Source organism: Pongo pygmaeus, chromosome 4 (genome assembly GCF_028885625.2).
Source record: "Pongo pygmaeus isolate AG05252 chromosome 4, NHGRI_mPonPyg2-v2.0_pri, whole genome shotgun sequence".
NCBI lineage: Eukaryota > Metazoa > Chordata > Mammalia > Primates > Hominidae > Pongo > Pongo pygmaeus.
This window is the reverse complement of record NC_072377.2, coordinates 9,513,501-9,537,964: the sequence shown is the minus strand read 5'-3', so window position 1 is coordinate 9,537,964 and position 24,464 is coordinate 9,513,501. Positions and strand designations below refer to the sequence as shown.

At 40.6% G+C, this 24,464-nt stretch overlaps 1 protein-coding gene across 4 annotated transcripts in view; it reads left to right on the top strand.

Annotated features, from left to right (window-relative positions):
* Positions 1-24,464, top strand: part of SEMA5A (semaphorin 5A) — a 516,751-nt gene that overhangs the window by 98,631 nt on the left and 393,656 nt on the right. For 3 of the 4 annotated variants that reach the window (XM_054488673.2, XM_063664656.1, XM_063664658.1), the window contains exon 2: positions 11,001-11,097. The exons of the other annotated variant lie outside the window; for it this stretch is intronic. The gene's annotated coding sequence lies outside the window, so the exon portion shown is untranslated. The remainder of the gene's footprint in view (positions 1-11,000; positions 11,098-24,464) is intronic. 4 annotated transcript variants of the gene reach the window in all.

The following is a 24,464-nucleotide window of genomic DNA, read 5'->3' as shown; positions in this document are numbered from 1 at the left end:
AAACAATGGAGGGTGATGGGAGAAACAGACAAGCCAGCATCACGTGTCACGGTTACAGAGGAAAGGCAACCACATCACACGGGGATGTCAGGGCCACCTGGATTTCAGAGAGCCAGCAGGCAGGGATGTTAGGATGAATGGCTTCAGTGATGAAGTCAAGCCAATAAGATAAAATCTAAAGAACAAGGATTACAGAGATCTGGATTTAGTTTCATCAATAAACTTCACAGGTACCACAAAGACAGGTGTTACTATCTCAATGGCTTAGCAAACCAAAACCAAAAAGCAGACTAACACCAGCAGTCAGTTTAATACTGTTCCTTCCACAAAGGGAGGGGAGGAGTTGTCTTGACAGATGGTGAAGGGGAAACATAAACCCAATTCCACTGTTGGGGTAGGCAGAAGAGGTGGCGCTAACTCCCTGCTAGGGGGTTACCATGTGTCAGGCATAGCCCTAAGCACTGTCAGTGTAAAATAATGAAACACAGTTTTGTCAAACATGGTTTGCATTTCAGGCTGGTCTTGTTTCCTTCCCATTTAGTTCCACAGAGTGGACTTCCATTGAATGTTGGCAGTTGGGATAGACTCTGGCTCCTTTAATAATTGGTGAACTTAGAACTTTCCTGAGATTATTCATGGTTTCTCTTCTATATGTTAGGTCCATAGGATAGCTCAGCAAGGTTGGGGAGAGTGTCAAAAGTAAAGAAGAGGACACTGTTAAATCAAGTTCCTGGGTTGAATTTTTAAGGGTATGTGTTGGGAAGCAAAGGGAAGAAGCATCTTGGCCCCTCCAAAAGTGAATCTGCTTCCCCAGCAGGTTGACTTCAGGACATGCCGACCTTTTGGTTCTGTTTGGGTGTCTGACTGGATCAGGTTGTCTCCTAGATGAAGGCTGTAGAGTGGGCAGAGAGGCACCATGACTAATCAAAGGCAGCTGGCATGGATGCTTTTACATATTAGTGAAACTGTTCCATGTCTTCATTTGGGAGGAAGTTTCAGGACAGTTTGTGCTAAAATGGATGACATGACTCATTGCCAAATGTGAAAAAAATAAGTCATTACATTCCCCCACATGTGTAAACTCTCTAAACACAACAGTGTTTATAGGAAGGTAAGACACCATCTGGTTTGTTGTGTTGTAGCTTATTTCTCATTTTTAATCACTAATTTATATTGAGGGGATGACAAATAGAACAGAATTAGATTTTTGGTTGTGCGACACACTCAGGGATTCATATAGTGTTAAGTCCTCTATAAAACATGAAACAAATGTTTAGGTGGAATGATTCACATTCCTGAGCAAGTTGCCTGCATGCCGTAATGCGAAAATGAGATGCTTTTTTCTTCTTTAGGCCTTGGTGCCCGTCTTGGACGATGAAAGACCCGACAGGTCATTGGGACTGATTCAGAAGGATTTAAAAGTCTTCTTTTTCATGTGTTCAAAGAAGCGAACATTCTAAAATGACTCCAGAGCATTCACTAGGTTTAAGCCGGAATAGAACATCAGAGTTTGTCTTCCAAGGCAAAACACAATTGGCTTGGCCCAGATCATTGTATACCATGTAAGACAGTGACACTAGGGCTTAGGTATCTAAAATAAGTGAAGTCACGGAGAGCCCAATATGCACATTGGATTGGCTTGCATGGGTTTATACTAATCTTCTTTCCATTACTGAGTTGAAGGAGCACATCCTTTCATTTCTCTTTTCTGAGTTTGTAGATAGAAACTTCTGAAAATCTACTGCCTGTTCAGTTTTTAGGAAAATATTTTTCTGAACGATTTAACCAATTGCCATTTCACTAATAATTCATTGTGAATTTCACAGTTAGCCAACTTTTATGGGATAAATGAGCCCCTCTCTGTTTTCATATTTCTTAACAGATCTGTCTGCCTCAGCTCAGCTTTTTCTCTGAGAAAAGTTTGGTGTCAGATGTGGTTTAATCTGTGGCAGGCATTTCGCTCTTCTATGTAATGACCAGAGGGCTGATATAAGAACCCAGCCCTTTTTTTATGTTTTAACAGAGATAGTTAAGTAACAAGAGTAGTCAAATAATTTTTTAAAGAGTTAAATCTTAATATTAGAATTAAATCTTAAATTTAGATCTAGAGTTCAATCTTGAGTCTCCTTTGTGTGGGCAAACTACTGCTTACAGAGTAAGTCTTGTTGGCTGTGTAGTTCTGAATAAGTAGGAATTGAGAGACCACATTTTTCAAAGGGTCTCAGACGCTCTTTTTTTCTAGGCTCTGAGATTTTCCTCTACAAAGGATTGATCAATTTAGCTGTCAGAGTGGAAGCCCAGAGGCCGGTTGTCCATGCAAATTAACTGGTTGTGCAAGCTCTTCAAAATTGCCTGCATGAAAAGTGAGGTTGCCCTTTGAAAATCTGGCACATGGTGGCCGAAATAAGAAAGTATTCACTATTCTGAGGCCGTGGTGTCCTTAGAGAGCCCGTAACAGAAATTGCTCATTTTGAGCACTTGCTTAGTTTTTGGCAACCTGTTTGCTTTAATAAAGAAGTCATTTTTGCCCCTTCTCTTTCTTTCCCTCAGCCCCATGCCTCTTTGCAGCTCAGAACACATCATTGTCTCATGTGAGAGTAATGAAATAGGAAGTGTTTACTCCAGCTTTATTTCTGTTACTGAGGCAATACTGAGTGCCAGCTATTTCTACTAGCTTTAAATATTCACCAAAGGATAATCTGCATGAAGACAAAATGGAAAACAATTGGGTTTCTTCCTTCCAGACTGTTGATAGGATTAGTTAATGCTTTGAGAAACAAAATCCCCTGTTACTGTGTTTATTTTTCTTTAGCTCTGAGCTATGTTTAATATTTCTAGATCATTCCATTCACAGTGACTGCTGTCTGATGGAGAGAGGGGTCTCAGGCTGGATCTGGGCATGAAGGCTCCAAGTGGGAAGAGTATTTCTCTTTCATGCCATCTTATTCTTTGGATACAACTTGTAGAAGTGCCTGCGCTTCTGTACAGGAAAGTAGAACTTGCCCCTGCCTGTCATAGAGCCAGATATTTGCATGATTAAATGACCCAGGTGTGAGGTCATCTGTCATCACATGGGGACTTACTGTCCATGAGGCCTTGACCTTTGGGACTGGTCTCCAGGTATTCTTACTTTGGCCCTGTGGGAGCCAGAGACTCAGTGAAGGGGAATCTCACACCTGACACTTTTTTTTTTGAGACAGAGTCTCACTCTGTCGCCCAGGCTGGAGTGCAGTGGGGCCATCTCGGCTCACTGCAAGCTCTGCCTCCTGGGTTCACGCCATTCTCCTGCCTCAGCCTCCCGAGTAGCTGGGACTACAGGCACCCGCCACCACACCCGGCTAATTTTTTGTATTTTTAGTAGAGACAGGATTTCACTGTGTTAGCCAGGACGGTCTCAATCTCCTGATCTCGTGATCTGCCCACCTCGGCCTCCCAAAGTGCTGGGATTACAGGTGTGAGCCACCGCGCCCAGCCCACTTTTTTTTTTAATGGCACGAGAGATATTTACTGAAGGGGTTCTTTATTAAATGTTCTTGATAAATATGTGGAATTATTTCTAGATCAAATATTAGCTGGTTCCTAATGAGATTGTTTCTGATTTGGGGAAAAGCGATTCCAAAGGCTGAATTCCTTGAGGGCAGAGACCTCCCATGTCGTTGTGGTGTTATGCACGTCATTCAGCACAACATCCAGCATGCTAAACTGGTATGCAGGAAAAAGTCTCTGATTGGAGGTTTAAGCTGATGTGGAAAGTAAGGCCATTTATTTGCTTATTGGAATGCAATATTATTGGATATCTATAACGATCTGATTATAAATATGTGTGTGTGTTTTCTTTCCCTGTACATTTATTTTGTCCCACATTTTGTGTAAGGTCTCTAATGTGTAAGCCATGGGTGTTTGCATCAATGCTGTCCCTGCTAGAGACACCACTTCATTCAGAACCTGTTTGTCTGCGCACAGCTTGGCTGGGGTCCTGCACAGATTCTGTATTCAGGCCGGTGTGGGCAAACCAAGAGGCAAAGGAACATCCTTAAGAAAGAAAAACCTTTAAGAGATGGGCCCACTATATCCCATCTCTTTCTAACTCCACTATCAGCATTTAGACATCACAATGTCAAATACTGTTCAAAATTTAGGTGGTGCAACTACTGGGTATCTACCCAAAGGAATATAAGTCATTATATGAAAAAGATGCTTGCACATGCATGTTTATAGGAGCACAGTTCGCAATTGCAAAAATGTGGAACCAACCGAAATGCCCATCAATGAACAAGTGAATAAAGAAACTGTGGTATATCTATACAATGGAATACTACTCAGCCATAAAAAGGAATGAATTAATGGCATTCACAGCGACCTGGATGAGATTAGAGTCTATTATTCCAAGTGGAGTAATGCAGGAATGGAAAACCAAACATTGTATGTTCTTATTCATAAGTGGGAACTAAGTTATGAGGATGAAAAGGCATAAGAATTACACAATGGCCTTTGGGGACTCAGGGGAAAGGGTGGAAAGGGGGTGAGGGATAAAAGACTACAAATAGGTTGCAGTGTATACTGCTCGGGTAATGGGTGCACCAAGATCTTACAAATCACCACAAAAGAACTTACTCATGTAACCAAACACCACCTTTTCCCCAATAACTTTTGGAAATAAAAAAAAATTAAAAAAAAAAAACTAAAAAAAAATTTAAGTGGTGATATTGAACAAATCCAGAGATCTATCTTTAAAAATTACATCATTTTTCATTTGAGTCCTGACCCTGTCTTGAATGTAAAGTGGCCAGCAATCTCATATTTGGGAGTCTCAATGGACTTGCTCCATGGATCAGCCTCTGACCCCAGCCAGTGCTGGCTGGTAGAGGAGAGAAGGGGTGGGGTATGCAGCTGCTCCCTGGACCATGGTAAGAGTGGTTGGGGCTGGCTGCTGCCTTCATCCTACAATTTCTTCATCACCTCAAGCTTTCATGCATTTTGCTTTTCCTTTTCAAATTGTTTCCTTGAATGCTGGAATATTTGCTCAGGAATGTGGTGGTAGCTGGCAGCAGACGTTCTGCCAGTGGAAGGGAATGGCCAGGAACTGGCCTTCCTCCCTCGTACCTGAAGCTGACATTGCTGTTATTTGTATCCTTCAAAGATACTAATGCAGGCGTGAGAACCATATATGGTATTTAGAACTTTTGTGAAATAAGTAGATTTTAGCTGCTCTTACCTCAAAAAATGTAACTATGTGAGATGATAAATACGTTAATTTGCTTCACTATAGTAACCATTTTGCTATCTATATGTCACCCATTACATCATGTTGTAAACCTCAGTTTTCCATAAAATTTATTTTAACAAAAGTTGAAGGAAACAATAAAGGCCCATTTTATAATGATAGATTATATCATATTTTTCAGTAGGCTGCACCATTTCAGGACATCCTGTTATCCCTGTAGCTGCTTCTAGTGTATTTTTCTTCCCCCTCTTCCTTTTCTCTTGCTCTTCCTTCCCCCTCCCCTCTCTCTGCTTTCTTCCCTATTACTTTTGCCTCAAAGCCTTGTTCTCTGTTCCTGTCACCCACTCTTTGTTTTCTTGAGTGGCTGGGGTTTCCAAGGACCCCCAGCCATAGAGATCGCCATTCTTTCAAGGGACATTATTATCCTAAATGTCCACTGTTGATTTATCCAAGCACATTCGTGTGGAGACCACCTATGTGGAACAACTGACAGAGGCTGTCAGAGGTGACCTCATGGAAGCCTGGACACCCAGGCTAGGGACAGTGACAGAAAGGGTTGCAGTGTGTATAACCAGAGTGAATGGCGTTTCATTATCCCACAGCCCACATCTGAGTGCTGGGTCCTTCACGTAGTTCCTGTCAATCAAACCAGTTGGCATTGGATGAAGGCACTTCCAAAAATAATGTCCTTTACTCATTTTGTATTTTCATTCCTACTGAGAAAATTCTAATTTTTGTCATTTAGGTTATTGCCCTAAATTCAAGAACATTCATTCCTCAGTAAGTACATGCTGAGTTTTTAGACTGATGTTTCTATATAAGTGATTCTTTACAAAAATGGACTGTGATGTTTTGTCTTTTTATTTAGCATATTTTAAAATCTATTTTAGATAGTTAATATATTTCTGGGAATGTGGAATATATTTTCTTTGTGAATAATTCCAATGCGATAGGCTATTTGTTGCTCGTGGGTTTTAAATGTTGATGTTTAGGGCCCAAGCTGCACACTTAGTCATGTGGGGCCCCCTGACCGTGTTTGCCATGTGGCTCATGGGCACCCTCAGGATCAATGATTTACTTGAAGAACTGTAAGAATGTGTAAAACCTGTTGTATTAGTGATTATGGTTGATCTCAGTCAAAGGGTACAGCAGTACTCTTTACACTCCAGCTGTGGAAAAGGTGCATAGCTGGAGTCCAGGAGAGGCTGGCCACGAGGTTCTGATGGTCTCTTTCCAGCGGAGACACGTGGACAGTGCTTCTTCCCCCACAAGGATGTATGGCAACATGCATGGGGTGTTGCCAACCAGGCAACTTCACCTGAGCCTTGGTGTCCTGAGTTTTTATTGAGAATTGACCACATAGACATGGCCAGACTAATCCAGGGAGGCCCAAGCCCTCAGCCATTAACCACATAGCTTAGACTATCTGTGTGGCCTAAAGTCCCCCCAAAACAAAGTCTCTCATCAGGCAGGACATTCTAAGGTCTTAGAGGTGAGTTCCCAGGAACTTGGCAAGGGCAAGTCCTTTGCTTGGCAAGGGCCAGGTTCATCCTTCACTGCAATTCTCCTCATACCTGGAGTTCTCTGGTGGCAGCTTTTTACCCAGCTTTTCCCCTTCTTCTCTTGTGCATCCTCTGCAGAGCTGCCATATTCACCCTCCCAAAGTTTACTCATCCTGACATCCCACTGAACCTTCAGTGACTCTGCCTTCCTTTGGATGAAGTCTCATCTCTTTCTCATGTTAACATTCCCTACAATCTGTGTGTCATCTACTTTTCCCATCTGTTAGCTGTCTGGAGTGGCTCTTTTGAGCTCTCCATGCCCTTGCATGTGAGTGATCTTGCAGGTAGTCATCATGGCACATGCTCCTGCTAGCCGATGCTGGCTGCCTCCACACACTCCTGATGCCACCCTCCCTGCTCCTTGGCCTCCCACCTGGAATCCACCCTCCTATTTACTTCCTTGTCTTCCTCCAGGGACTTGAGCATGAGGCCAGATTTCTGTCTGTGATTCTCATGGCTTTGCAGTCCAGATTTTTACCTTTGTGGAATCGCTTTTTTTCACCTATCTCATTCAGTTTGCACTCCTGCAAACTCTTATCTTGGTGGGCTCCGTGGTGGGGTTTCCACCCAACTCCAGGGATGGTACTAGGAACTCATGTTTTAACTCACCATGGTGCTGGCGTAAATGACTCATCTCTTATACCTGATGACTTTCAGCTGTTCCTCCCTCATCTACTGTTTGTTTCACCTGCAGTGCACCCACTAAAACATACTTCACCATCTCTTTTAATATCCTCCTTATCACCTCCTCATCCCTCAGAGCCCACATCACATTTCCCATTTTCAGAAATCTTTTCCTTGACTCTTCTGCCCATAAGTAACTTCTCTTTCCTCCAATTCATAGTACATACTGAACTACATAGCAGAAAAATCATATAGAGAGCTCCTGAGAGTGTAATAGGTTCTTGTTTTGTCTTCTAAGCATCCACCATGTTTGGCCATGGGGCTGTGCTCTGCATGGTGATTAACTGAGGCACTGATGATGACAGGCCTGTCAATTAAGTGCCATGACCACTGGTCTAGTTCTTGCCTTTGGGAAATGCTGGCCCAGCAGTTTTTAGGTTTCTTGAACCTGTATCTTTTAGGGTTTCTTTTCATCACTCCACTAAACTTTCTGATGCCAGGTAGTCTTGTCCATTTTTATTTCCAGTATAATCTTACTGTTGTACGGTTTCTAAATTCAGCTCATAAGACTGGCCTGGCATGTTAATTTCTGCCATGTGTCTGCAGGATAAAGGCTACCACTCAGCTCACCTTTGGTCTCCAAAATAATGTTTAAGTCTACATCTTACCTCATTCTGAGTAAGCTGGGCAGGGAAAAGGTTGCATATTTTAGCAGAAAGTCATGTGCTGATGAGCACTTAGTAAGTTATAATTGATATTAAATCTTCTTCATGTAGTTCCATCTAGAGACAATTTGAAGAGTGTAGGTGGCCACAGGGCAAAACTTCTGGGAAAGAGTTACTGTTTGTAAATCAAAAGTGTTGGCAAGATAGTTCTGCACATATATGCTCATGGTGGCATTTTTTAAGAGGCAGAACTCTGAAAATTATGACTCAGAGGATTTCAGAGGTTGTTTGTACCAAGGTTATTGCTAAGCTAAAAGAGAAAAGAATAAGGATAATATGGAATTGAGTCAAATAGAGAAATTTATATGTTTATAAAAAATAAGCAGTTTCTTATTAAATAGGTAGTTAACTGTCGCTTAAAAATTTTCCAACTTCCAGTCTGGAGTGAGCCTCTGGGGCTTTGTAGTTTCTTTACCTCTCGGCTTTCTTCTCAGTTTTCTAGAAAATATGTCAGTGATTTATGATTAATGCATTGGCTAATTTATGACCTTGCTGGGAGAGGACACAGGGGCTCTGCTCCTGGACCTGCAAGAATCATTGTCTGTTCCTCTAGCTTGGCTCCAACTCAAGGCCTCTGCTTTGTCACTGTCATTTCTGCTCCTGAGTGCACGTTCCCAGGCACACATGGGTGTTTTAGTGAGTATCCTGTCTTCCCCAGGCAAGAACTGACCCTCAGGAGTAGGAAGTCCTGATATGGCTCACTTGGCTGACAAGCACCAGGCTGTTAAAATATCTTTTTCACTATTTATGTAAACACAGGCACAGTAACAGCCCTTTCGGGTGGACACCCTTGAATCCTGCTGCTGAGACTGATTTCCTGTTTAGACATCAAATTTTGTAGGAAGCTATGTTTTCCTCCAAGCCAAGAGAGCTCTGTCCTGTGGGTATTGCTTTTCCACAAGGAAGGGGCTGGGTTTTGGAGTCTGTTGGTTGGACCAGGACTGTCTGGCGGTCCAGGCTGTGGGCTGTCCATGCTGGATTCGGCAGGGATGTCTTCTTCCTGCAGTATTTGCTCTCTGGTTGTGTTACTGATTGTGAATTCTTACAATGTTCTTTTTGGCCCCAGTCTCTTTCATTTAAGAGACTGACCCATATTCTGCAGGTGTGGTTTTGCTGTCCAGCTGAGGGTTCACATCAGCTCATTTGTGACCTCACTGGGGGAGGCAGGAGACTTATTAGCCCTGTTTTTAATGTAGTTCTGAGACATGGGAACTTACAGAAATTGCCAGCTATTCATGGCAGTAACCAGAGGATCTGTCAAACTTTATTACTTAAATTTCAACTCAGATCTAAACAACTACAAGGACATTTTAGTAATAATTGTTGTAAAATAGATTTTAGGACTGGAGAGAGGAAGCTTGTGTATTCAAACATGCCATTTAATAAAGAAGTTTCAACTAACATATTTTGTTGCCACACCCAAAGGTGATATTAGTGATGTCGTGAAAGAGAAATTGGCCACTCTGAGGAATATTTCTGAGACTGAGTGTGCTTCCCTGGCTCCTCTTTTGGCTTCAAGGATTTGCATCTGCACCTTGTCCTGTCCAAAGGATGATGTCACGGACTTTCAAGGACTCTGCTGGGACTGGAGGGTTGGCCGTGCTGCACGATGTGAGGGTGCCTGGGCTGCTGGGGCATCTCAGGCAGGCATGTCCCAGTGTGTTGCCCTGGGTCACCCCCTTGCTTCCCATGAACATACCAAAGGCCCATCCTGGAGGAAGGGAGACTCATGGAGAGGCAGTGCCACCTTGTCCTGTTCCCTGGCCTCTGAACCCTAGGGCTTCCGAAATGGCACTTCAGCAGGTATAAAATTTTATAAATTTCCAGCTGCCGTCGTTCAGTACATTTTCTGCAGGCAGATGGCCTTGGATCATGACTGAAGCTGACCCTGTGGGAATCACTGCCTAGAGGGACAGCCAGAATGTTCTGGGAAGTTCTTTGTCCCATTTTCCCTTCATCAGGGTGGGGAGGAAGAATGTCAGGGTGTTTCACATTTATAGCAGCCAGAAGCTGCCACCTGGGAAGTGTAGAGAGAAACCAGATGAATGAAGAGAACAGAAAAAAGCATGAACCCTGAAATGCAGTATTTGAAGTCACAGGCATCCTTCACTGGTGATGAACACATTTCTTATATGGATCATAGATGGAAAGTCACCTATATTTTCAGCTTCGGGCATACATGTTTCTAGGGAGGCTGGCATTTTGTGGTCATCTTTCCATCCAATGACAGTATCAAATCTTCAGGATTTTTGTATATTAAATTGAATGAGGAGATTGGACAGGTTTACTTGGTTTTGGTAAAGTGGCTTGTTTTTCACAATGTATCATTCTTTTTCCTATAAAGCCTCATAATTGTGCACCTAATAAATTAGTACGTAAATAAAAATACAAACTCAAATTTCTAGCAGAGTTTGTGCTACTGCTTTTATCTCCTGTTTTTGAAATGCATTGTATAAGTACCACGTGTTCCAAAAGATGGAATGACTCATCATGAAAAGGATAAATTCATATAATGAATCTGAATTTAATTTTCAGACTGTTTTAGATAATTTCAGGCTGCTTAAGATAATTTTGAAATAATGGTTCTTTTGGATGTTTCATGAGAGTTATTTCATCTGTTAACATAATTTAAATGTTTATTTCTCCTTTTCTGAAGAAAAAGAATCCATTAGTGCACGTGATCCTGAACTAGGGTAGCATGATTGTGATGCCAAGCTGGGCTGCGTCACTGCTGTAATCCTACGTGGCCAAAGCAGCTTGCTCTGATTGTTCAGGGCTTTAATGGAACTTCATAAAACTCATGACCAATGACCACATCCTCTTTTAAAATGGGTTGACAGGATCTCTCTATTTTCTTTTTTGAAGTGTTGGTGTGTGAGACTTGGGCTGGAGTGCCCACGTGGCTGTGGAGTCAGTGTGATTCATGATTGAGGAAACGTGTCCTCCATCCTCTCTCTCCTTGGTAAGTGAGACATCTAAATGGGAAGTGAATAAACTAAAAAAATTACAGATTGAAATATTTTTGACAGCTTGTGAGCTTTACTTCTGTTATTAAAAATGAGAGTAGGCTGGGCGTGGTGGCTCACACCTGTAATCCCAGCATTTTGGGAGGCCGAGGCAGGCTGATCACCTGAGGTCAGGAGTTCCAGCCTGGCCAACATGGTGAAATTCCATCTCTACTAAAAATACAAAAATTAGCCTGGCGTGGTGGCATGTGCCTATAATCCCAGCTACTTGGGAGGCTGAGGCATGAGAATCACTGGAACCCAGGAGACAGAGTTTGCAGTGAGCTGAGATTGCACCAATGCACTCCAGCCTGGGCGACAGAGCAAGACTTCATCTCAGAGAAAAAAGAAGAAAAGAAGAAAAGAAAAAAAAAATGAGAGTTAATGAGCAAGCTTTCAGATAGAGAAATCTTTCAGGTAAAACAATTGTGGGCGTATGCCACCACTACATCACTCAGGAACACGAAGACGTGAAAAGGCTTAGATGCTTCTTAGTGTCTTCTGCGCCCCAGTGTGACTGCCTACCGGGTTTCAGTTTTGTCTCCTGCAGTTACCTCTGTGCTCTGCCCCCACTTATTTGCAGTGCATACCACTGTCATCTCACTTCCTGTCCTGGGACCTTCTGCAGTCCCCTGCACCTGCTGGGTAAGCCCTAAACCTCTCATGATACTCTCAGGGATCCTCCTGGTCAGGCCTCCCCACAATTTCCTCCTTCCTGTGGCTCTGAGACAGTGTAGGGACTGACCCCCCACTTCACAATGATCTGTTCCCACCACCAGTCGTGCTTGTATGGATCTTCCGAAGGCTGGCTCAGAAATGCTGGCTTCACAGGAGCCTTAAGCACTTTAGACCTAGGTGCTGCTACCTTCTGGAAAGACTAGAAGAGAGGAAGGGGTGAAGGGGGATAGAGGACTAGTGGTGTAGGGGAGGAACAAATAAAGTGAGAGAAAGTGACAATTTCATTCCATATACTAGTCACTGCAAAGACACTACCATTGTTTATTAACTTATTTGTTTTTCTCCCTAACTAAATTACCGTCTCATTGTGGACAGGCTTATATTTTTTCCCCATTCACAAAACACTTTGCTGATTTTAGATAATCCAGAGATTTTCTGAAAAATTGGTGACCATTCCTGCTCTTGGATTATGAGTTCCCAGTCCCTGGCTTCTTCTATGAGGAAGGAGGCTAAATGGGTCTTAGAGCTGAGCCCTCTGTATAGATGTGTAGTTGTGCTCAGCTGAGACGAGAGGTTCTCCTGCGTCGTCCTTACGTTTTGCAGAAGAAGAGACAGAGGTCTGCATTTTGTATCTTTCTCCAGCCCACGTAGATTCAGGTTCACATAGTGTCTTAACCAGAACCTCCCGTTCCCTCCTCCATGGAGAACCACAGCACCTGAGAGCTGGAAGAACGACCACATGGAGCCTGTGTTGTCTGGCTTTGGATGGTCAGTGGTCATCATGATATATGATAGGAAGAGTTATTAGCTAATGTAAGTCCTCATTGTGTGCCAGGCCCTGTGCTTAGTGAGATGTTTTCAATTCTCATAACGACCCTTTCAGGATCGTATTCTTGGGTCACTGTTTTAAAGATGAGGAAATTGAGGCACAGGGAGCTTAAGTAATCTGCCTGAGAATTGCAGTGAATCAGAGGCAGAGCTGGGATTTGATTCTGTCTTCTTAACCTTTACACAAAACTGCCTTGTAGCACTGACAATGCCTCCCTAGAATAAGAACAGTCATACATTATTTTTTATTCCTTACTGGAATTACTCAGGCCCGTAGAAAGAAGCTCAGAACAAATATTAAGAAATCAGTTTTTCAAACAGTAATCTAAATCAAGAATTGGCGAACGTTTTCTAAAAAGTGTGAGAAAACATTTTAGTGCTTACAAGCCATACAGTCTCTGTTGCATCACTCTGCCATTGTCGTATGAAGGCAGTCATAGGTATGTAAGTGAATGGGCATGGCTGTGTTACAATAAAACTTTATTGCAAAGACAGGTGGTGGGCTGGATTTGGCCTCCAGGCTAAGCAGCTTTCTGAGCTATGATTAACACGATCCTTGCACTGCTGAAGACCTCACAGTATAGTGAATGAGAGTGTTTCAGGGGACAGTAGGTATTAGTCCCGCAATGCAATTTATCTTGGATGCTTGGATTTTAATTATAAACAAATTTTATTGAAGTCTATTGTAACTGCAAACCTTACCCCTTAGAATAAGGACATTTGATGTTCTATTGCTTGACATAGTCTATATGCCCCAAATGTGTGAGTCTAAGTCCCACCTAAATTACAGCTTTGCTCAAATTAGGGCCTGATAAATATTATTTTCTTGATATTTTGTTAAGCTGGTATATATAACTCATTTATGAAATAAGTTTAGATGGTATTTCCTACTTTGGTTTTTATATAGTTTCTAAATGTGACACTGTTAGTTTGCACCCTTATAAATACTGCCTTTTATATATATTAGGGTAAACATGCAACTATCTTGGGCTATCTGATAATTATGTCGAACAAGAATATTCTGGTCTCAAATATCTCTCTTTTATTATGAGCAAAGATGGAGTTTGAACAGGATTGACATAGTTAAATCATGAAATAACATGGTAATACCCTTTGCCACATAAATAAATTGTGGTATGATTTTTTAAATTTTACTCTTTTATTACAAACGGATACTTCTGACACTTAAAGGCATATTTGACTCTCTGCTGTATCATTTACAAAGATGGGCAAAGAAAATTGAAAGACCAATTAATTTGTGTTTCTTTAAGCAATTTAAGCAAGGAACTATTGTACTCATTCATTCATTCATTCTTAGAAATCTATAATTGCAGCAAACTCAAGAGCCTGATAATATAGCAGAAGTTTTGGAGACATGCCTTTGTCAAGGAGCACTGGCCCCTAGGTACTTATTCCATGTGCCATGGCAAAGTGTGCTTCACCTTAATAGCAATGATATAAAAAATAAAATTCTGACCATAAAAGTAATGGAAAACTATCCTTGATTCCTTATTAACTGAAAAAGCAAATTGCAGAATAATATATTTAATATAATCCCATTCCTCTTAAAAATAAACACAGACTCACACACACAATCTCTATGCACAAGTTCATGTGTATTATAAAGTCTCCTAGAATATATATTAATATATACCAAACTCTAAACAGAGATTATCTCTGGAGTACAGGTGTTTGCACTTTATCATCCATGTGGTCAGTAAGATTTTCAGGAGTATTATTATTTTTACAATTAAAAAAATTTTTAAAGTGCATTAATATAGTGAATGCTCATTACTGAAACTATATAAAAGAAGAGGAAAATTCAACTATAATGCCTCTATCGAAGACAATCACAGATGGCATTTAATGTAGTCTTTTGTGGAATATTTTTGATAAGCAGTTTAAAGAGTTGAGATAATACTAGACATAAAATTCTGCATACTGCTTTTTCGCTTCTACATACTTTCTCATATTATTGCAAATTGAAGAAAAAACCCTCATTTTAATGTATATTTAATATTCTATCGTGTAAAGGCACTGTAATGTCATTTCCTGCTCTCTTTTGCGGAACATATGTTGCTTCCAGTTCACAAAAGTCATAGACCATGCTGAAATGAACATGAAAAGGGTGATGGGAGACTTCATACACCTGAGTTCCAATCCTACTTTCTCACTTTGTGTAGGTCACTGTATTTGGTGCATGAAGTACATGCTTCAAAAACAATAGCAATTGTTATTGCAATACTTTCTTTTAATTGAGGGTTAATTTATTAGCTCAGAAGAGCTATAGTTGATTTACTACATAAAACCCAGGGAGTCTTAAAAATCTGCCAGTTGGCTTTGTAGAAGTATTGTAGATATTTATACTTCATTTATATGTTGGAGAATTTATTTTGCTAAAACAAATTTGAGTATCATTACTCAAAAACTTTGAGTATTATTAATTGTTTTAGTCAATTTGATAATATTCATTTTTTTATATGTTTTATTTTTTACTCATTGTGTTACTTTGCTAATTTTTTTTCAAGCGATAATTAGCCACTACTCTGAGAAGAGGCGAGAGAAAGAGAGAAAGGAGGAAGGAAGGAGGGAGGGAATGGGGAGGGGAGAGAGAGAGACAGAGACAAACAAACGTGTGTGAGAATTATTTGTCCAGATTTTATAACTGTTTAGCTATAGAGACTCAACATTTTTCTTACAGATTTTAAGACTTAATTATTAAGAATATTAACTCATTATTGTCACTGTTTTTTCCCCTATTTCATTTGCTTGTTTGCTTTATCCTTTTAAATTTAAATAAGTTTATTTTAGTGATGTCAGATTTTTTCTGGATAATGATTTTAATCAGTGCTTAGGAATTAAACAAAACATTTTCATCTATAAAATGCGAATAGTAAAAAAATGAACAAAAAATTCTTTACTTTCTTCTGATCTTATTAAAAATATTTAACTGTTTAATTCAGGAACAGATATTTAAAATATAGTTTTGCTTTTTAAAATCTTCTCAATGTTTTATTCTGCCTTTTTTGTCCTTACTGAAAAATATCAATCCCCAATTTTAATTTATTGTGGATGTTCGGGCAATAACAATATTTGTACAAGTGGGAGAAAAATCCCAGAAACACACTTCTCCTTTCTACGAATAGAGACCTAGTTTAGAACCAGACAACTTAAATTTTCTCATTCTTTTATTCATTCTTCTTTGTTAGGGAGAAGGTAACTTTCTATTTTAAGATTTTATACAACCTATGACTATATTTTAACAACTACATTTCATTTTTTAAAAATTTTATAGAACTTAACCCATTACATTAAACGATTAAATCCCAATCACAGTGCTTTGCTTCTTGGCTCATTCTTGTACCTAAATTAAGGTGTTTGCATTGAATGTTACATGGTGGGTATCAAAGAGCAAGTTAAGGCTGGTCAAATCACCAATAAGATGTCCTCGTTTGTGCAGTCTCAAGCACTGATGTAAAATATTAATTTGTTGTGATGTGCATACAATAATGTTAAGGGCAGGAGTTCCAAAAGATTGAATCTAGATCTCGCTTTTTGAGATTCATAACCACCTGACTGTGGACAGATCGGACCAAGACTCAGCTCTCAATCTTTACTTTTCTTGATTTTGTTGAATTTCTTGGCTATAAAATAAGGAAAGTGAGAAGACATAGGTTTGGGTGTGATAATAGATAATGAGGGGTTTAAACTAGACAAAGAGACCAAATATGAAAAAAAAAAGTGCTTGCTGAGTTGCTGACGGTGTTTCTTTTGGTGCCACTTTCCTGAAAGGAATTTTATTTTGTGATATTTTCAGGGCATCTCTATGTATATTGTTGATACAAGGTACACACTTGCTTAAACATGCTGAGTGGCTGTAATTTGGGATAAAGGTTTAGCCTGTCATTCTTAATAACGTCAGAAATACAGGGCTGTAGACACCACTCCTGAGTCCCATCCGATTGTGTAGTCAGCCTGATGGAAAATCACTGTGAGGCCATCCAGAAAGGTCTGTGCAGAGCTGATCTGTTTTGTCACAAGCATTTCACTCCGCTTACCAAAGTTCACTGACAGGAGAATTGTCAGCTTCCATTATCTCCATCAGAATGCATTGAAATTCCCCATTATGGAACTTGGGAAATCTTGCCTCTCTCTCTGTTCTCTGCTATTTGAGATTTGGGCCTTTTCCCCTCTTTTGTTTAGGTGAATGTCTGCCAAGTGTGTTATCTTCCTGAAGGTCACCAGCTTTATGGCTACTATAAATATTTGTGAATCACAGCTGTGTGGTGAAGTTCAGAATTCATTTTCTTTTCTTAGTTTCATGATTGAGTGAGGCTGGGAGGGATTGACGTGTGCTGTTTATTCTCAGACACCCATTAGAGGGGCAGATGTGTGTGGGGTTAATTGCTTGGATTTGAAGATTTACATGTGCACGTAAGGATACTGCCCTCTCAATTACACTGTGTGTAAGATCTTTTTTTGGGCAGAAATTTCCTGAGGGCATAAAAATGACCCCAGGTTTGGATCTTTGGATTTCATGGGACTTTGGGGATTTTCCTGCCCTGTGGTTTCCAGATCAGAGTATTGGAGAGGGGCTGCAAACCTAATCAGTTCATGCTTTATCTAGGAAAGCTAGTGGGGGTTTCGTGTGTGTTTGTGTCTTTTTGAGCCTCTGAGTCCACAAAGAAATCAGAGTCATTTTGCTTCATTTGTTTTTGTTTAAAGCCTGAGCAGTAACCACTATTGGTTAAACCAAAGCAGAAAAAGCAAAGGTTGGAAAGTTGGTTGGGAGATTCTGGGAAGTAAATACCACCACATTTTCATATAACAGTATCTAAGAATAGCGCACTTACATTTCCAGTGCTGAGGAATTAAGTGGGTTGGTCTAAGTTGTTTACTGTAGCTCAGATTTTTTTTAGTACATATAAATTGGGGTACCCTTATCACAGCTCAGGGGCCACATACTTTTTGAGGACTGTTCCTTTTTTCTCCATTGCAGGCCGCCTCCTTACTATAGTGATGTTTTAAAGGTGAGGTACCTACCCAAGTGGGCCAATCACAATATCCCAGCTAGTGGATACTCTGATTAATTCTGATGGAAACTCTTAACCCTAGTTTGGCCAAACTATATCCCATTCCTTTGCTCCTACAGTACTTAAGCAGTTATTTCCTTTCTTTCCTACATAATTAGCTTTTATTTTTCCCTCTATGCTGTTTATTTTTTTTCCAATAGGAATGAAAACATCTATCATCTTAAGAAAATTTGACCTGTGGCCTCTAATTTTCTCTTTAGTTATAATACATTTATCTCCTCTTTGCTAAAAAAAAAACAAACAAACAAAAAACTTTGTTTAAAGTATTTGCCTGTACTTGTTGTCCTCCATTTCTGCCTTTTTATTTCCTTTTGAGCCCAGTCTGATCCCTCAGTTGTTCCTTCAGCACTGCCTAGTCAAGATCACCCATCACCGCCAAGTTGCTAAATCCAGCAGTCGAGGCTCAGTCATCATCATACTTAACAGTTAGTAGCTTTTATACCATCAACCCTCCCACCTCCTTGACATAGTTTCTGTATTTGGCTTTAGGATGCTCCATTTCTCTGGCCTGACCTCATATCTCTGGGCTTTGCATCTTAGCCTCAAATGGTCATCTCCCTGCCATCCAAGCACTGGAGTCCCATAAGGTTCAGTGTCTGGACCTTGTCTCTTTTCCCACCATTCTCACCATTTAGAAATCTCTTCCAGTCTCATGGCTTTAGTATCATTTGCACACTAATTACTCCCACATGTCTATCTTCAGCCAAAACCTATCCCTAAGCTCCAGAATTATTTATATATTCAACTGCCTATTTAACCTCACAACTGGATGTCTAATTTATGTCTTCAAATTAACCATGTCCAAACTGAGCTCTTTTCTCCCCACAACCCCTAGCCATGTCCTTCTGTAGAGTTCCTCATTTTATTAATGGGAAATCCAGTCTTCCACTTGCTCAGGCTGAAACAGTTGGAACAATATTTGATTATTCTCTTTCTCTGTCACCCCACATCCCAGCTGTCAACAAATCTTATTGTTGTTGGTTTTTTTGTTCAACATATATCCAATATCTTACCACTTCTCAGCACCTTCACTGCTCCCTGCCTCAGCTAAGCTCCCAGCAACTTGGTCCCCGTGAGTGCTCAGGTCTTCCGGCTATCTTGCTGCTTCTGCTCTTGGGCCTCTGTGGTCTTTTCTCCACTCAATGACCAGACAAGCTCTGTGCTCAGAATCCTCCAGCAGCTGCTGCCTTATTCTGATGGAAAGCCAGCTTCCTCACTTGGTGCACCAGGCACCACCTGTCCCTTCTCTGTCCTCATCCTCTCTCTTCTCTATCTTTCTCTCCCAAGCACCAGCTTCAGTTTCACTGGCCTCCTTGGTCTCCCTGGAACAGAGTAGCCACGTTCCTTGCTCAGTGTTTTCATTCTGACTCCTTTCTGTGCCTGCAGCACTTTTTACCTGAAGATCCCTGAAGATCGCTCCTTGGCCTACTACAAGTTTATTCAACTCTTACCTTCTCAGGAGATGTTCCTGATCAAATGATTAAAATGGAAAGTCTCCCTGCTATTCTCTATTTTCCTTTTCTGCTTTATTGCTTTTCTTGCAAAGAACTTAGCACTGTCTGATACATGAGATATTTTGTTTGTCAATTTTACATAACTTCCGCCCCTGCCTTCTCATGTAAGCTCTACCCTGCCAGGGATTTTGCTTATTTTGTTCACTCACTGCTCCATTCCTAGGCGAGGTAAGGGACTAAGATGTAATAAGATGCCAATAATTATTTGTTGTGTAGATGACTTGATGAATGGATTTTTCCGGGACTTTCTGAATTGTGTGAGGAATACCCTATTTCTAATTTGGACACAGAGCTGGAAGGCTATGAGCTTGGCTAAGAGAAGAGGAATGGGATTCTTCCTCCCCATCCCAATCAGAGATTCATGCATTTGGCAAAATTTCCCCCACATCGTTCAGTGGGTAGATATTTGCTTGTTCACCAGTTCTCAGCTAATCTGTCTCATTTTCCATGAACCTTTCTCTTCCTTCTCCATGACCAGATGAATTAAGTCACACCCCCTCTGTGTCCCCACACTCCTATGCACATCCCTGCAATGGCAATTTAAAGTAGGATTCATTGTAGTATTTTGTAAATACATATAGTCCTTCCTTTTCACACTGTGAAGTCCTTGCCTTGATTATTGCATCCATCTTCCCAATACTTAACACTCTGGCACATAATAAGCACTGAATACGTATATGTTATTTAATGAAGTGATTCAGATTTTGTAAAATATAACTTCTCTAATGGTCCTTAAGAGTGTGATAAAATGTACTGCTCTAGCCTTCTGATTGTGCTATATTTAATTTAAGAAGTTTATTGCATAATTTTACAATAATTAAATAATCATATTTGCTGTAGCCATTATAGACTGTCCCCATATTGTCCAGCTGGGGCCATTCATTTTATTACTTTCTCAAATAGTCTTCGCTGTTTTCTAGTATAACTGAACATCATTTACAGTGTACCAAAGACGGGAAAGACTGTGAGATCCTTCTAAAGTCCATTTCTTATGAATGGTTATCTATGAGATGTAGAAGAGAACAGAAAAAATTAAGGTGAGGTATTCAAATAGCACCAAGACTGAAACCAGTGTAGCTGCTTTCCTGCACCGTAGGATTCGATATCACTTCCTTCCTGGCATCTAACCTTTCTTAAAGTGAGCATTTGAACACTATCAGTGTTAAAGTGGAATTTCATAGTATCATCTTCAAGGAGTACATATTAAACATAAAAATAGTGCAGCACAGCATGACTGTCAGGTTGTGGGGTAAGCCAAGCTCAGAAGACTGAAATTGTATTTCCTGTAACATAGTTACCTGGATGTACATGTCCAGAGGACGGCACTAATGTTTAAGAGTATCTGCCTTGCTATGACCACAATTCTGGGTCAATTGGATGGATGGATAGATAGATAGATAGATAGAGTTGAATATATATATATATATATATACACACACACACACACACACACATATATATAATATATGTAGATAGAGTTGAATAAACAGAAAGAATATCCACCTATATAAGTGCATGTATGTAAATTATATAGAGATAGATAAATAGATATAGAAACAGATAGAGATAGCCTTATAATTGGATGAAACCCTACTGCATTAGGTGCACTAGGGCAGGGTTAAAATCTCTGAAATCTATATGTAAAACAGTATACTAACACCCAGCTATGTAACTTAATTATGAATTTGTGGCAAATTAGGGGTAGGCTGCTCAAGGATCCACCTACCACAACCTAGGTAGCACCTTTTAAATAAAAACTTTTCACTAACTTGGTGCTACATACACATGTGTGACTGTGGATACACACACACAGTATGGACAGTCACTCACCTTCCTTACATCCCTGAAGCTATAACTATGCCTTGTTACTGGTTGTGTTCCCAGCTGTGAGCAGCAGTTGTGATGTATTCATCAGCCTGGCACAGGGATGCACCAACCAAGAAGGCAAAATGTTACTAAAGCAGGAGAAGGACAGCACATTTCCTATGTTAGTTCTCAGGCTGAAACATCACCAGAGAACCAACATATGCTTCGATAGGCAGGTCTATTCTTTTCTCCCAAGTCACTATCATTTTTGTGTATTTTCCTGAAATTCCTTTCTTCTCGACTCAACTTGATATGTAGTTATATGTTTACTTTATCATTCTGCTGCAGTATTTTCTAGGAGTTGATTTCATTTTTTTTCCCCCCGAGACAGAGTCTTGCTCTGTTACCCAGGCTGGAGAGCAGTGGTGGGATCTCGGCTCACTGCAACCTCTGCTTCCTAGGTTCAAGAGATTCTCCTGCCTCACCCTTCTGAGTAGCTGGGATTACAGGCGCCTGCCACCATGCCTGGCTAATGTTTACATTTTTAGTTGAGCTGGGTTTTCACCATGTTAGCCAGGCAGGTCTTGAACTCCTGACCTCATGATCCACCCGCCTCAGCCTCCCAAAGTGCTGGGATTACAGGCATGAGCCACTGCACCTGGCCAATTTCATTTTTTAAAATAACTTTCTCTTTTATGTACTGGACTATATTCTTTTAATATTATTTTATAAACCAGGTGTTAAAAAGGTCTAAGTAAATGTCTTAGAAGTTTCTTCTGGGACATCATAATATTAGCAACAATAAAAAAGTGAATTATGACAGTGTGACTCAGTTCTCTGATTATAATATTAAGTGTCTTGTATGTTTTCTAACTTTGACTCTTTATTTCTTGCTCATTTTTTGTCTTTATGGCAGATCATGTAGAAAGTTATTCTTGTTTTCTCGAGCAATTACTAAATGATCAGATACCCCCAGAATGAGCATTTCTAATCACATGTGCATGATTTGTAAAGACTTTATTGATTTGGAGTAGCTTTTCTTGTCTTTTCTCTATCACATGCCAGTTCCCCAAGTGTAGAAAGAATAGAGTGTAGCTAATCCTGGGTCACCTCCACAGGCCTGTGATAGTCATCTGTGTTTGCAGCCAAAGGAGGACTTGAACATGCTCCGAGCAAGTCATTAAACAGTTCCTTGTAATGTAGCAATGACAATACAAATTTATTTTATTTTATTTCTTCGAGATGGAGGCTCGCTCTGTTGCCAGGGCTGGAGTGCAGTGGCGTGATCTCGGCTCACTGCAAGCTCCGCCTCCCAGGATCACGCCATTCTCCTGCCTCAGCCTCCCGAGTAGCTGGGACTACAGGCGCCTACCACCGCACCAGGCTAATTTTTTGTATTTTTAGTAGAGACGGGGTTTCACCGTGGTCTGGATCTCCTGACCTCGTGATCTGCCCGCCTCAGCCTCCCAAAGTGCTGGCATTACAAGTGTGAGCCACTGCGCCCGGCCACAATACAAATTTAATAATGTGGATTTTCCAACATTTCCAAATCTGAAATATTTTTTGAAGCACTGGTAATAACTTGGTGATAATTCATAATGCTTACATTATCTGAGCACTTCCTGTGTCCCAGACACTACTTTATGCATGCCATTTCATCTTCTCAACAAGCATGCAGGTTCTAATATTATCCCCATCTAAAGGTGAGTGAACAAATTGTGGCAAGGTTAAGAAACTTGCCAAGGTCATGCTGAGGCCTCCTGCATGGCTGAGGCCAGTGGATAACATATAACTTCTTAATGCAGCATGTGTTTTACCCCTTTTATTTTCTAAAGGTCCCCAAGGGATCCCTCTTGGTAGACTATTACAGAAAAGAATTATAAAACAATAAAACCCACCTATTTTACAATTTATTGCAAAGTAAAGCAGCTACAGGTTTCTCCAAATGGAATCTTGGTTTTATTTCACTGAGCTAGCAAATATTTTGAGGGTTGGAACCCACCCTCACTGTGTAATTTCCTTGCAGAAAATACATGATTGGTGGTTGATCTCAAACAAAAATCCCTCAAGGACAGACATCTGTATAAACAAATGGTATCCCTGAAACATCTCTTCCTGAACATGGGGTCACCAAGGGCTAGTGGTCGTCTCAATTAATGTCTGATTGGAAATCGTGCTTCTACTGTTGCTGTCACACACTGACTGTTTTTATTGAAAATTGCAGTCAAAGTGACCATGAGAAATAACTTGCATTCTCCCTCCTCCCCAGGTATTTGTGTATGTGTGTGTGTGTGAACACATATAGTGTGTGAGCCTCGGTTTTAGGCATTGGCGATATGCACGTAAGCAAGACAGATAGGCTCCTGGCTCTCTGAGCATACATTTTTGGTGGAAGAGTTAGATCATAAGCAATAATTGCATTCACAATAAATAAAAAAAGTATTGTCCAGTGGTAAGTGCTATGCAAAGAATTCAGATGGGTTCATGAGACAGAGAGTGAATAGGGGACAACTTTGGATTGGTTTGTGTGTAGTGGGGAAAGGGACAGTGGTGTGAATTGAGAACACAGAAGTGGGTAAGAGTTAGCATATATAGGGCTTTGTAAGCCGGGACATGAAAGTTTATGTCTATTAGGGGCATTGGGAACCCTTTGGAGAAACAGTGGTGGGATATGAGTTATTCACATTTCCAAATTGTCATTTAAATTACCAAGGTCACCACTGGGTCAGGAGAATGGATTCCAGGGTAGCTACAGGGGAAGCAGGAAGACCAGCTTGAAGCTCTCACAGATGATGGGGTCAGGCCTGATGGTGGCACAGACTACAGGGTTGTTAGTGTAGAAGGAGAAAAGTGGATGGGCTTGACATATTTAGAGGTAGAGTCTGTGGTGCTCTGATGGATTGGTCATTGGAGAGAGGGGAAGATAAATTAAGAATGAATTGGAAGTTTTGGACCTCAGTAAGTGAGTGGATGGTGGACCATTTACTGAGACAGAGAAGCCCTGGGGAGGTATAGGTTTTGGAGGGAAAAACAACAGTTCTTCTAGGGCAATGTTAACTTTGAGTTGAAGGCTTTCATTTCTCATCGGGTCTAGAGAGTAGACAGATACACAAGTGTGGGCTATCGAGGAATGATTGGGAATAGAGCTGTGTATTTGGGGGTCATTGACATATTGGCAGTATGTCTGAAATCCAGGGCCTCTGACTTAGGAGATGCCTCAGACATGTTTGGGAAGGTATTGGCATCTGTTGCAAAGCTCCTCATAATATTTCATTTGCTATAGTAGTGCTTTGATACTTCAGAAGTGATCTTAAAAGTGACAGAAAATCTCAAAGTTAATTCTCCTCTTGAGGGATTTCATTCAACATCTTAGTAGCAAAATTCTCCACTGTTGTATCGTAAAAT